The sequence below is a fragment of the Mytilus californianus genome, unplaced genomic scaffold (assembly GCF_021869535.1).
Source record: "Mytilus californianus isolate M0D057914Y unplaced genomic scaffold, xbMytCali1.0.p SCAF_23, whole genome shotgun sequence".
Lineage (NCBI taxonomy): Eukaryota > Metazoa > Mollusca > Bivalvia > Mytilida > Mytilidae > Mytilus > Mytilus californianus.
In genome coordinates, this window is record NW_026262672.1 from 2,950,320 (window position 1) to 2,964,182 (window position 13,863).

The window sequence follows — 13,863 nt, forward strand, 5'->3', positions numbered from 1 at the left end:
CCCCACCCCTAAACCATATATATTCTGGTTTGTCATGATAAAGCACATCAAATGAAATGCAGGGTTGGTCCCAAGGGGTCACCCCCACCCCCTGCCATTTAAGAAAGTTCTAATATCTTGTAAGTGGTCAAGATCCCGACCCCTAAACCATATATATTCTGGTTTGTCATGCTAAGATGGTTTGATTGATATACAGGGTTAGTCCCCAGGTGTCATCCCGACCCCCTGCCATTTGAGAAAGTTCTAATATCTTGTAAATGGTCGGGGCCCCACCCCTAAACCATATATATTCTGGTTTGTCATGATAAAGCACATCAAATGAAATACAGGGTTAGTCCCCAGGGGTCATCCCCACCCCCTGCCGTTTAAGAAAGTTCTAATATCTTGTAAGTGGTCAAGATCCCCACCCCTAAACCATATATATTCTGGTTTGTCATGCGAAGATGGTTTGAATAATATACAGGGTTAGTCCCCAGGGGTCATCCCGACCCCCTGCCATTTGAGAAAGTTCTAATATCTTGTAAATGGTTGAGATCCCCAACCCTTGACCATATATATTCCTATTTGTCATGTCTCGAACATTTGGATGACGTATACAGTCAGTCCCCAGGGGTTCCCCCACCCCCAATGTTCTACTATCTTGTAAATGGTTGAGATATCCACCCCTATCTTTCAAAAGTGACCAATTAAAGGTTACATCTAATACATTTATCTATAAACTGTAATCGAATTTATTAAAAAAATGTTTAAATTTAATGTGAAATATAGTGAAATGATCAGTACAGAAAGTGGCCGATTAAAGGTTACATCTAAAACAATATCTAGAAAAATGACCAATTTGAATTTACATCTAACTACTTATCTAGAAAAAGTGACAGATTTAAGGTTACAACTATTACAATTATCTAGAAAAAGTTATAGGCTGTAGTTTACATTTAAAACAATTATCTAGAAAAAATGTTCAAATTTGACGTGAAATATAGTAAAATGTTCATTAAAGAAAGCGGCCGATTTAAGGTTACATCTAATAAAATTTTTATGACAAAGTGACCGATTATAGGTTACATCTGATGCAATAAGCCTTTACAATTTGCGAAGTTATTGTAAAAAATGATAAAATTAACAATCAGTGATATTGTTTGCCTCAAATTACAGCCGAAATTCGGCTTTTTCCCCTAGATAAAATTCCCAATTACTAAAAAAAATGGCTTAAAATTCCTCCCAAACTGTTTTACATTTTCCACAAACAGTGATGGGTAGTATTGTTTGTAAATATCGTATTCATGTATTTTGATATTAGAAAGCACTTTTAAGATCCGGTTTTCTGATCAGAATCATCATGGTGTTTGTAACACATGTGGTTTTCAATGCATTAAGTACCATCATTGCTTCTGTTTCTTTCCCCTCTCCGAAAAGTACCTTTCAGGTTGAAAATGTCTGACAACCAAATGATACATGAAAAAACATTGCAAAAAAGACAGCAAAGGTCAGCAAAAAATCGGCGATGTGTTTAGAATAAAATATACAAATTTCCCAATTTTAATAAAAAATATGCATTTTTCCCAATAAAAAACGGTACAGGTAGTTTTGAAAAAAGACAACAATATCACTGACAATTAAGATGTAAACGATTGAAGGTGACATCTTATTAAGTTAGTTATAAAAATGTTCGAATTTCATGTAAAATTATATATTCAGAAAGTGGCCGATCTATGGTTACATCAGATACAATAATCTTTTACAAGTGGTCGTATTTGTTGTAAAATATAATTTAATTAACATTTAAGAATTGATCGATTTAAGGTCACATCTAATACAATTAGCTATAAAAAAAAGTAGTTGAATTTATTGTAAATTATAGTAAAATTATCAATACAGAAACTGCCTATTTAAGGTGGCATCTAATAGAATTATCTTGAAATGTGACCGATTTAAATTCACATCTAATTAGTTATCTAGAAAAGTGACTGATTTAAGGTCACATCTAATACAATTATCTATAAAAAGTTGTCGAAATATAGTAAAATTATCAATAAAGAAAGTGGCTAATTTAAGGTGACATCTTATAAAATTTCCAAGAAAAAGTGACCGATTATAGGTTACATCTGATACAATTATCCTTTACAAGATGCAAAGTAATTGTAAATTATAATAAAATTAACAATTAAGTTTACAATTTAATGTAACATCTTTGAAAATTGTTTATAAAAAAGTTCGAATTTAATGTAAAATTATAAATTCAGAAAGTGGCCGATTTATGGTTACATCTTATAAAATTATCTAGAAAAAGTGACCGATTTAACGTCATATCTAAAACAGTTATCTAGAAAAAGTGACTTAATTATAGGTTAAATCTTATAAAATTATCAAAAAAAGTGACCCATTTTAGGTTACATATGTTACAATAATCTTTTACAGTTGGTCGTATTTATTGTAAAATATGATATAATTAACATTTAAGAATTGGTCGATTTAAGGTCGCATCTAAGACAATGATCTATAAAAAGTGACAGATTTAAATTTCTATCTTATTAATTATCTAGAAAAGTGACCGATTTAAGGTCATATCTAATACAATTATCTAAAAAAGTGATAGGTTCTAGTTTTCAACTTACACAATTATCCAGAAAAAATGTTACAATTTAACGTGAAATATAGTAAAATGATCAATACAGAAAGTAGGCGATTTAAGGTTACATCTACTAAAATTATTTAGAAAAAGTTACCGATTTTAGGTCATATAAAATACAATTTATCGTTCAAAAGTGACCAATTAAAGGTTACAATTAATACAATTATCTATAAACAGTTATCGAATTTATTAAAAAAATGTTTAAATTTAATGTGAAATATAGCAAAATGATCAGTACAGAAAGTGGCCGATTAAAGGTTACATCTAATACAATATCTAGAAAAATGACCGATTTCAATTTATATCTAATTAATTATGTAGAAAAAGTTACCGATTTAAGGTCACAACTAATACAATTATCTAGAAAAAGTTATAGGTTCTAGCTTACATTTAAAACAATTATCTAGAAAAAATGTTCATATGACGTGAAATATAGTAAAATGATCATTACAGAAAGTGGCCTATTTAAGGTTACATCTAATAAAATTTTCAAGACAAAGTGACCGATTTTAGGTTACATCTGATACAATAAGCCTTTACAATTTGCGAAGTTATTGTAAAATATGATAAAATTAACAATTAAGATGTAAACGATTGAAGGTTACATCCTATAAAATTATTTATAAAATTTGTTCGAATTTCATGTTAAATTATCAATTCAGAAAGTGGCCGATTTAAGGTTACATCTGATACAATAATCTTTTACAAGTGGTCGTATTTATTGTAAAAGAAAATTAAATTAACATTTAAGAATTGATCGATTTAAGGTCACATCTAATACAATTAGCTATAAAAAATGTTTGAATTTAATGCAAAATGTAGTAAAATTGTCAATACAGAAAGTGGCCGATTTAAGGTTACATCTAATACAATTATCTAGAAAATGTTACCGATTTAAATTTACATCTAATGAAAGAACCTTAGTGAGCGCGTTCACATACCCCATGACCCCACATTGGAGAAATAAAATAAGTGTTAGAAAAAAAATTGTATCAGGAAAAAAAATTGTATCAGAAAAAAAAATGAATCCTAATTTCCTGTCAATATGCACATCTACATAGTATGTCCTTATTATCTACACAGTTTAATGAAATTCTGTTGTGTGGTTTGAGAGGAGTTGCGATGACAAAAGGTTGCAGTAGTATATTGGACAAATAAGTTCAAAGGGGCGTAACTCCTGGAAAAAAAATTGAATCGTAATTTCCTGTCGATATGCACATCTACGTAGTATGTCCTTATCTGAAAAGGTTTCATGAAATTCTGTTGTGTGGTTTGAGAGGAGTTGCGATGACAAAAGGTTGCAGCAGTATATTGGGCAAATAAGTTCAAAGGGGTGTAACTCCTGGAAAAAGAATTGAATCGTAATTTCCTGTCGATATGCACATCTACGTAGTATGTCCTTATTTTCTTAAAAGGTTTCATGAAATTCTGTTGTGTGGTTTGAGAGGAGTTGCGATGACAAACTGTTGCAGTAGTACATTAAAGTATATACGTTCAAAGGGGCGTAACTCCTAGAAAAAGAATTGAATCGTAAATTCCTGTCGATATGCACAACTACATAGTATGTCCTTATCATCTAAAAAGGTTTCGTGAAATTCTGTTGTGTGGTTTGAGAGAAGTTGCGATGACAAGAAACAGGACAGACAGACGGACAGACGGACGGACGGACGGACGGGTCAAAAACATTATACCCTCCGCAACTCGTTGCGTGGGGTATAATAAATTATCTAGAAAAGTGATAGATTTAAGGTCACATCTAATACCATTTTCTAGAAAAAGTGATAGGTTTTAGTTTACATCTATCACAATGCACTAGAAAAAATTTTCAAATTAACATAAAAAATATAGTATAATGATCAATACAGAAAGTGGCCGATTTAAAGTGACATCTACTAAAATTATTTATAAAAAGTTACCGATTTAAGGTCACATAAAATACAATTATATTTCAAAAGTGACCGATTAAAGGTTACATCTAATATAATAATCTATAAAGAGTAATCGATTTGATAAAAAATGTTCAAATTTAACTTGAAATATAGTAAAATGATCAATACAGAAAGTGGCTGATTTATTATTACTTCTAAAATTATTATGAAAAATTTATCGATTTTAGGTCACATAAAATACAATTAACTTTCAAAAGTGACCGATTAAAGGTTACATCTACTATAATTGTCTAAAAAAAAGTAGTCGAATTTATTCTAAATTATAGTAAAATTATCAATACAGAAATTGCTTATTTGAGGTGATATCTTATAGAATTATGTTGAAATGTGACCGATTTAAGGTCACATCAAATTAATTATCTAGAAAAGTGACTGATTTAAGGTCACATCTAATACAATTATCCATAAAAACTTGTCGAAATATAGTAAAATTATCAATAAAGAAAGTGGCTTATTTAAGGTGACATATAATAAAATTTCCAAGAAAAAGTGACCGATTATAGGTTACATCTGAAACAATTATCCTTTACAAGATGCAAAGTAATTGTAAATTATAATAAAATTAACAATTAAGAAGTAAACAATTTAAGGTAACATCTTTTAAAATTATTTATAAAAAAGTTCGAATTTAATGTAAAATTATAAATTGAGAAAGTGGCCGATTTATGGTTACATCTTATAAAATTATGTAGAAAAGTGAACGATTTAACGTCATATCTAATACTGTTATCTAGAAAAAGTGACTTGATTATAGGTTACATCTTAAAAAATTATCAAAAAAAGTGACCCATTTTAGATTACATCTGTTACAATAATGTTTTACAGTTGGTCGTATTTATTGTAAAATATAATATAATTAACATTTAAGAATTGATCGATTGAAGGTCACATCTAAGACTATGATCTTTAAAAAGTGACAGATTTAAATTTCCATCTTATTAATTATCTAAAAAAGTGACAGATTTAAATTTCCATCTTATTAATTATCTAGAAAAGTGACCGATTTAAGGTCACATTTTATACAATTATCTAAAAAAGTGATAGGTTCTAGTTTACAACTTACACAATTATCCAGAAAAAATGTTACAATTTAACGTGAAATATAGCAAAATGATTAATACAGAAAGTAGCCGATTTAAGGTTTACATGTACTAAAACTATTTAGAAAAAGTTACCGATTTTAGGTCATATATAAAACTATCTTTCAAAAGTGACCAATCAAAGGTTACATCTAATACATTTATCTATAAAATTGTAATCGAATTTATTAAAAAAATGTTTAAATTTAATGTGAAATATAGTTAAATGATCAGTACAGAAAGTGACCGATTTAAGGTTACATCTAATACAATTATCAAGAAAATGTTACCGATTTAAATTTACATCTAATGAAAGAACCTTAGTGAGGGCGCTGACATACCCCACGACCCCACATTGTCATTGGAGAAATAAAATAAGTGTAAGAAAAAAAAATTGTATCAGAAAAAAAAATTGAATCCTAATTTCCTGGCAATATGCACATCTATATAGTATGTCCTTATTATCTACACAGTTTTATGAAATTCTGTTGTGTGGTTTGAGAGGAGTTGCGATGACAAAAGGTTGCAGTAGTATATTGGACAAATAAGTTCAAAGGGGCGTAACTCCTGGAAAAAAAATTGAATCGCAATTTCCTGTCGATATGCACATCTACGTAGTATGTCCTTATCTGAAAAGGTTTCATGAAATTCTGTTGTGTGGTTTGAGAGGAGTTGCGATGACAAAAGGTTGCAGTAGTATATTGGGCAAATAAGTTCAAAGGGGCGTAACTCCTGGAAAAAGAATTGAATTGTAATTTCCTGTCGATATGCACATCTACGTAGTATGTCCTTATTATCTGAAAAGGTTTCATGAAATTCTGTTGTGTGGTTTGAGAGGAGTTGCGATGACAAAAGGTTGCAGTAGTATATTGGTCAAATATGTTCAAAGGGGCGTAACTCCTAGAAAAAGAATTGAATCGTAATTTCCTGTCGATATGCACAACTACATAGTATGTCCTTATTATCTAAAAAAGTTTCGTGAAATTCTGTTGTGTGGTTTGAGAGGAATTGCGATGACAAGAAACAGGACTGACGGACGGACAGACGGACGGACAGACGGACCGGTCAAAAACATTATACCCTCCGCAACTCGTTGCGTGGGGTATAATAAATTATCTAGAAAAGTGATAGATTTAAGGTCACATCTAATACCATTATCTAGAAAAAGTGATAGGTTTTAGTTTACATCTATCACAATGATCTAGAAAAAATGTTCAAATTAACATAAAAAATATAGTATAATGATCAATACAGAAAGTGGCCGATTTAAAGTTACATCTACTAAAATTATTTATAAAAAGTTACCGATTTAAGGTCACATAAAATACAATTATATTTCAAAAGTGACCGATTAAAGGTTACATCTAATATAATTATCTATAAAGAGTAATCGAATTCAATAAAAAATGTTCAAATTTAACTTGAAATATAGTAAAATGATCAATACAGAAAGTGGCTGATTTATAATTACTTCTGCTAAAATTATGAAAAATTTATCGATTTGAGGTCACATAAAATACAATTAACTTTCAAAAGTGACCGATTAAAGGTTACATCTACTACAATTGTCTAAAAAAAAGTAGTCGAATTTATTCTAAATTATAGTAAAATTATCAATACAGAAACTGCTTATTTGAGGTGATATCTAATAGAATTATATTGAAATGTGACCGATTTAAGGTCACATCAAATTAACTATCTAGAAAAGTGACTGATTTAAGGTCACATCTAATACAATTATCTTTAAAAAGTTGTCGAAATATAGTAAAATTATCAATAAAGAAAGTGGCTTATTTAAGGTGACATATAATAAAATTTCCAAGAAAAAGTGACCGATTATAGGTTACATCTGATACAATTATCCTTTACAAGATGCAAAGTAATTGTAAATTATAATAAAATTAACAATTAAGAAGTAAACAATTTGAGGTAACATCTTTTAAAATTATTTATAAAAAAGTTCGAATTTAATGTCAAATTATAAATTGAGAAAGTGGCCGATTTAAGGTTACATCTTATAAAATTATGTAGAAAAGTGAACGATTTAACGTCATATCTAATACAGTTATCTAGAAAAAGTGACTTGATTATAGGTTACATCTTATAAAATTATCAAAAAAAGTGACCCATTTTAGATTACATCCGTTACAATAATGTTTTACAGTTGGTCGTATTTATTGTAAAATATAATATAATTAACATTTAAGAATTGATCAATTGAAGGTCACATCTAAGACTATGATCTTTAAAAAGTGACAGATTTAAATTTCCATCTTATTAATTATCTAAAAAAGTGACAGATTTAAATTTCCATCTTATTAATTATCTAGAAAAGTGACCGATTTAAGGTCACATCTTATACAATTATCTAAAAAAGTAATAGGTTCTAGTTTACAACTTACACAATTATCCAGAAAAAATGTTACAATTTAACGTGAAATATAGTAAAATGATTAATACAGAAAGTAGCCGATTTAAGGTTTACATGTACTAAAACTATTTAGAAAACGTTACCGATTTTAGGTCATATATAAAACTATCTTTCAAAAGTGACCAATTAAAGGTTACATCTAATACATTTATCTATAAAATTGTAATCGAATTTATTAAAAAAATGTTTAAATTTAATGTGAAATATAGTTAAATGATCAGTACAGAAAGTGACCGATTTATGGTTACATCTAATACAATTATCAAGAAAATGTTACCGATTTAAATTTACATCTAATGAAAGAACCTTAGTGAGGGCGCTGACATACCCCACGACCCCACATTGTCATTGGAGAAATAAAATAAGTGTAAGAAAAAAAAATTGTATCAGAAAAAAAAATTGATTGATTGATTGATTGATTGTTGGTTGCTTTACGCCGCATTAGCACAACAAGGCTATATCGCGGCGAGAGCTAATTCGAATATTTTTTACAATTTAAAGCATATTCTTAAAATCAGACAAAAGGTCCTTCAATAAACTAAAATTCTAGATTAAAGCAAATTGATTATTTACAAATAAAAATGAACATTAAGATAACGTGATAAAAATTTTAAAACGTTTTAAATATAATAACATTTTTATATTTTAGAATATATTCCAACTTCTTTTAAAAATGAAACAATATTTGTAAATGAAACATTATTAAATAAATCATACATATTATTGACATTGAAATGCTTCTTACGAATATCAGCAAAGTCAATACAATTGATTAAAACATGTTTAATAGTATACTTGCAGTTGCAAGGTATACATTGTGGTTCTACTTCATTTTTTAAAAGATATTCGTGTGTTATTCTAGTATGACCAATACGACATCTAGAAATAACACACTGATCTTTTCTGCACATAAAATTATTGAAAGGTTTACATAAATTAGGTTTAATTTCATGTAATTTATTACCATCTTTTTTACTCCATTCATTTTTCAATATATTAAAAACATATTCTCTAATATTAGATTTAAAATCGGTATATGGTATATCACAGTTAGATAAAGGGTCACCCAGGGCATTCTTTGCCTCAAGGTCTACAGCTGTGTTTCCAAGGATTCCAACATGACTCGGCACCCATAGAAATAATATTTCTTTAAGAAGAATTTTTAAATTCCTCATTACATATAAAATTTTGAGAATTGTTGGGTTTTTAATTTTAGTATTTTGTATAGCTTGTAAGCATGAAAGTGAATCAGAACATATAATAAATTTGGATTTATCTGAAGAAGCAATAAATTTCAAAGCCAAAATTATTGCTTCTGCTTCAGCAGTAAAGATCGATGCATCAGATGGCAAACGGAGAGTTGCAGCTCTGTCCCTGAAGACAGCAGCAGATGCAACTCTGTCACCATCTTTTGATCCATCAGTATAGACAGTTGAAAAATCTGAATAATTGGCTTTGATTTCAGCATAGTGTTGCTGAATTAAAAGAGGATTTGTTTTATTTTTATTGTGTTCACGGAGATCAAATATCATTTTTGGTTTGGGAAGTTCCCATGGAGGACATTTGCAAGTTTCAACTTGAGCAACAGATTTTAAATCAAAAGAAGCTAAATGTGGTTTTAAACGTATACCTAATGGAGGAATTTTATTTTCATGTTTTGCAAAAATATCTTCATAAATTGGATTAAAAACACAGCTGTAGGCAGGATTATCTGAGTTGGCTTTTAGTTTGACAGCATATTGAAGTCCAAGCTTCAAACGTCTGTTAGAGAGTGAGTGCTCATCAGCCTCTACATACAGACTCTCAACTGGTGAGGTTTTAAATGCGCCAAGACAGAGACGCAAACCCTGATGATGCACAGCATCGAGAATCTGTATGTAGGACTTCCTTGCATAGCCATACACTATAGAGCCATAATCTAGTTTAGATCTAACTAGAGATCTATATAAATTAAGTAAAATGTTTCGATCAGCACCCCAGTCGGTGCTGCCGACAACTTTTAAAATATCTAATGCTTTTAAACATTTCGATTTTAACATTTTGATATGGGGTAGAAAGGTTAACTTTTTATCGAAAATTAACCCAAGAAATTTGGTTTCATCAACCATTTTAATTGGGTTGCCGTACAAAGTGAGTTCTGGATCAAGATGCAATTTCCTTTTGTTACAAAAATGCATCCCGACCGTTTTTGAAATGGAAAATTTAAACCCATTTTCCGAGGCCCATTTTTCAATTCTTCCAAGACATAACTGTAATTGTCTTTCTATGTTATTCATATTTTTGCTTCTATAACATATTAAAAAGTCATCAACATACAATGAACCTTCAATATTACTTTTTAAAACTTCAACAAGGCTGTTGATTTTAAGACTAAATAATGTAACAGACAAAATACTGCCCTGAGGGACACCCATCTCTTGATCATACAGATCAGACATGGTTGAATTTACTCTAACATTAAATTGTCTGTTAGATAAAAAATTCGAAATAAAATTTGGCATATTGCCTTTCAACCCCATATCAAACAGATCTTTTAAAATACCATACTTCCATGTAGTATCATAGGCTTTTTCTAGATCGAAAAAGACCGACACTACATGTTCATTTTTCGCAAAACCATTACGGACAAATGATTCGAATCGAACAAGATGGTCAAGAGTACTGCGACCTTGGCGGAATCCACACTGGATATTGGCTAAAAGCCCATTGGATTCCAGGAACCAAACAAGGCGATCATTAACCATCCGTTCTAGTGTTTTACAGACACAACTGGTAAGAGCAATTGGCCGATAATTAATAGGATCCGTGTGATCTTTACTTGGTTTTGGAATAGGCACGACGGTTGCAAGCTTCCAGATTGATGGTAAATCACCAGATTCCCAGATGTTATTCATAAGCTGCAAAAGAGCTTCCAGCGAGGAATCTGGCAAGTGTTTTAACAGTTGGTAGTGAATATTATCAGGCCCACAAGCTGTATCATGGGCTTTTGATAGAGATGTTTTAAGTTCTTCAAGAGAAAAGAGTTTATTATAATTTTCACCATTTTTTGATTTAAAGTTTAATTTAATTTTTTCTTTTTGTTTTTTAACTTTTTTTAAATCTTCCCTGTAGTTGTTAGAAGAAGAAGATTTCGCAAAAGTTTCACCAAGCTTGTTGGCAATATCCTTTTCAGATGTTAATAAATCATTGCCATTTTTTAAATGTTTAACTGTGGCTTTAGAATTTTTACCTTTTATCTTTTGTATCATGTTCCATACTTTTGTCATCGGAGTGCGAGATGTTATCTCCGAGACAAATTTCTTCCAAGACGTTCGTCGTGCTTGCCTGCAAGTCCGCCGTGCCTTAGCGCGAAAAACACGGAAATTACTCAAGTTTTCTGTCGTTGGTTGTTGGTTGAACCGTCTTTCAGATTTTTTACGGTCACCTATTGCTTGATCACAAGCATCATCAAACCATGGTTTGCTGGGATGTTTCGGATTTGCCGAGGTCTTAGGAATAGTTCTGTCAGCAATTGACGTTAAAACTGTATTAAAAGTTAAAATTGGATCTTGTACAGTCTCAAACATCTTTGACTGAAGTTCCGCTTGACAGAGATTCTCAAACAAGGACCAATCCGCCTTGTCAAGTTTCAAACGTGGTACTCTCTGTTGGGCAGAAGTAAAAAGATGTTCAAGTACTATTGGAAAGTGATCACTTCCACATAGATCATCATGAACACGCCATGAATAATCCAGAAGAAGAGAGGGATCGCAAATAGTGATATCAATAGCAGAATAAGACCCGTTTCCAGGATGAAGATAAGTATTAGATCCATCATTAAAAATGCATAATCCTTCTTGAGAGACAAAGTCCTCAATGATCTTACCTTTGATATTATGAGACTTGCTTCCCCACAAGGGGTTGTGTGCATTGAAGTCGCCCATAAGTATAAATGGTGAGGGTAATTGATCAGTGAGGTTTTTGAGTTTAGCTTTATCGATAATTGAATTGGGTGGAATATATATAGAACATAATGTAATTGTTTTATCTAATGATAAACGAATTGCAACTGCCTGCAGATCCGTGGTGAATTGGACTGTGCTATGAATGACGTTGTCATTCACAAAAATGGATGATCCGCCTGCAGCACGTTCATCTACCTTAGAAAATGTGCTATACATGTTGTATCCTTTTAAAGATACATTGTCACTTTCTTTTAAATGAGTTTCTTGAAGACAAAATGCAGTAGGTAAAAAAGACTGAACTAGAAGCGTTAACTCGAGAAGATTTATTTTAAGACCTCGGCAATTCCATTGGATGATATTAGTCATGTTTTGTTAATAGACGGGCGAATGCTATCGAGTTTGCCAGCATTCTTATTTCGCTTACCCTGAGATTGTAATCTTTCGGGTGGCGGAACACTTTCGATTTCCATTTCTGATTCGTCATTAAGTGTTGAAAATCTGTTGTGTGAGGAGAGTCGTCTATCTCCAGGACCATGCGCAGCTGGTTTTGCTCCGCCTCGACCCCTACCCCGCGACCTCAAATCAGAAGACTTCTGAGAGGATGTATTTGCTGGCTTCTTTGGGACATCCTTCTGTTCTGGAGAACGAAGAGGAGACGGGGCTTTAGAAGACTTTGTACTAGATGCAGAAGATAAACTAGTTTTATTAGATGCAGATGAAGGAGGACTATTGGAGATGGAAGAATCATCAATGTCACTGGGAAGATCCCAGACAGATTCACCGCCCCAACTGTCTGATTTAACTGTATCTTTTTTATTTGATTTCTTTTTTTCATTTTTTTTAGATGATGACATTGAGCTCTGTAAGGAAGATTGAGTTGACTGAGTACTGGTTTTAGAAGGTGTTGGTTTTCTTGGAATTAATATTTTATCGTTAGGTTCTGTTTCAACAGGCAGCATTGTAAATGTCTCAGCATCAATTGGCCAGGTCATGCGAGTTTGTGTATGCTCGTGACTGAATGAGCGGACAACTTTGCTGGCGTACGATGGTCTGTTCGAAACAAGATCATTCGAAACAGAAGCTATCTGTTTAGCTTCTGGGTAACTGATGTTTCTTTCTGTTTTAATTTTGATAATATTTTTTTCTTTAAGGTAAACAGGGCAGTCCCTAGATGATGAAAAATGGGATTCACCACAGTTTACGCATTTAGAAGATTCAGAGCTACAGGTTGTTCCCTCGTGTCCTTCGTCAGAACACTTGAAGCATCTCTGCGTACCACGACATTGTTTGCTTCCATGACCAAACTTTTGACAAGTGAAGCATCGAATTGGGTTAGGGATAAACCTGTCAACTCTGATTCCGAAGCAACCTAAAGTAATAGATGGAGGAGGAGTTGGAGTTCTAAATGTCAAAAGATATGTATTTAATTTGATTATATTTCCATTCTTTTTTATTTGAAATCTAACAACATCAGTTACACCTTGGCTTGAAAGTTCCTCACAGATTTCTTCCACGGTAAGGTCATCAAGGTATTGACTTCTGTCTCGAATGATCCCCTTACAGCTGTTCAAACTGTTGTGAGGAGAGGCAGAAACAGGAAAGTTTGTAATTGTTGTCAGTGTAAGCAAATTTGTTGATTGACTTTTGTTGGAACATTCAACCAACAAATTGCCTGATCTCATTTTTGAAACTTTTTTTACAGTACCAGCAACGCTTTGAATTTGTTTGTGAATCACAAAGGGAGATATTTTGGAAATTGGTTTTTCATCTGTTCCTTTTATTACAATAAATCTGGGCCAACTGTCATCTTCCTGACAGGGCACTGAAT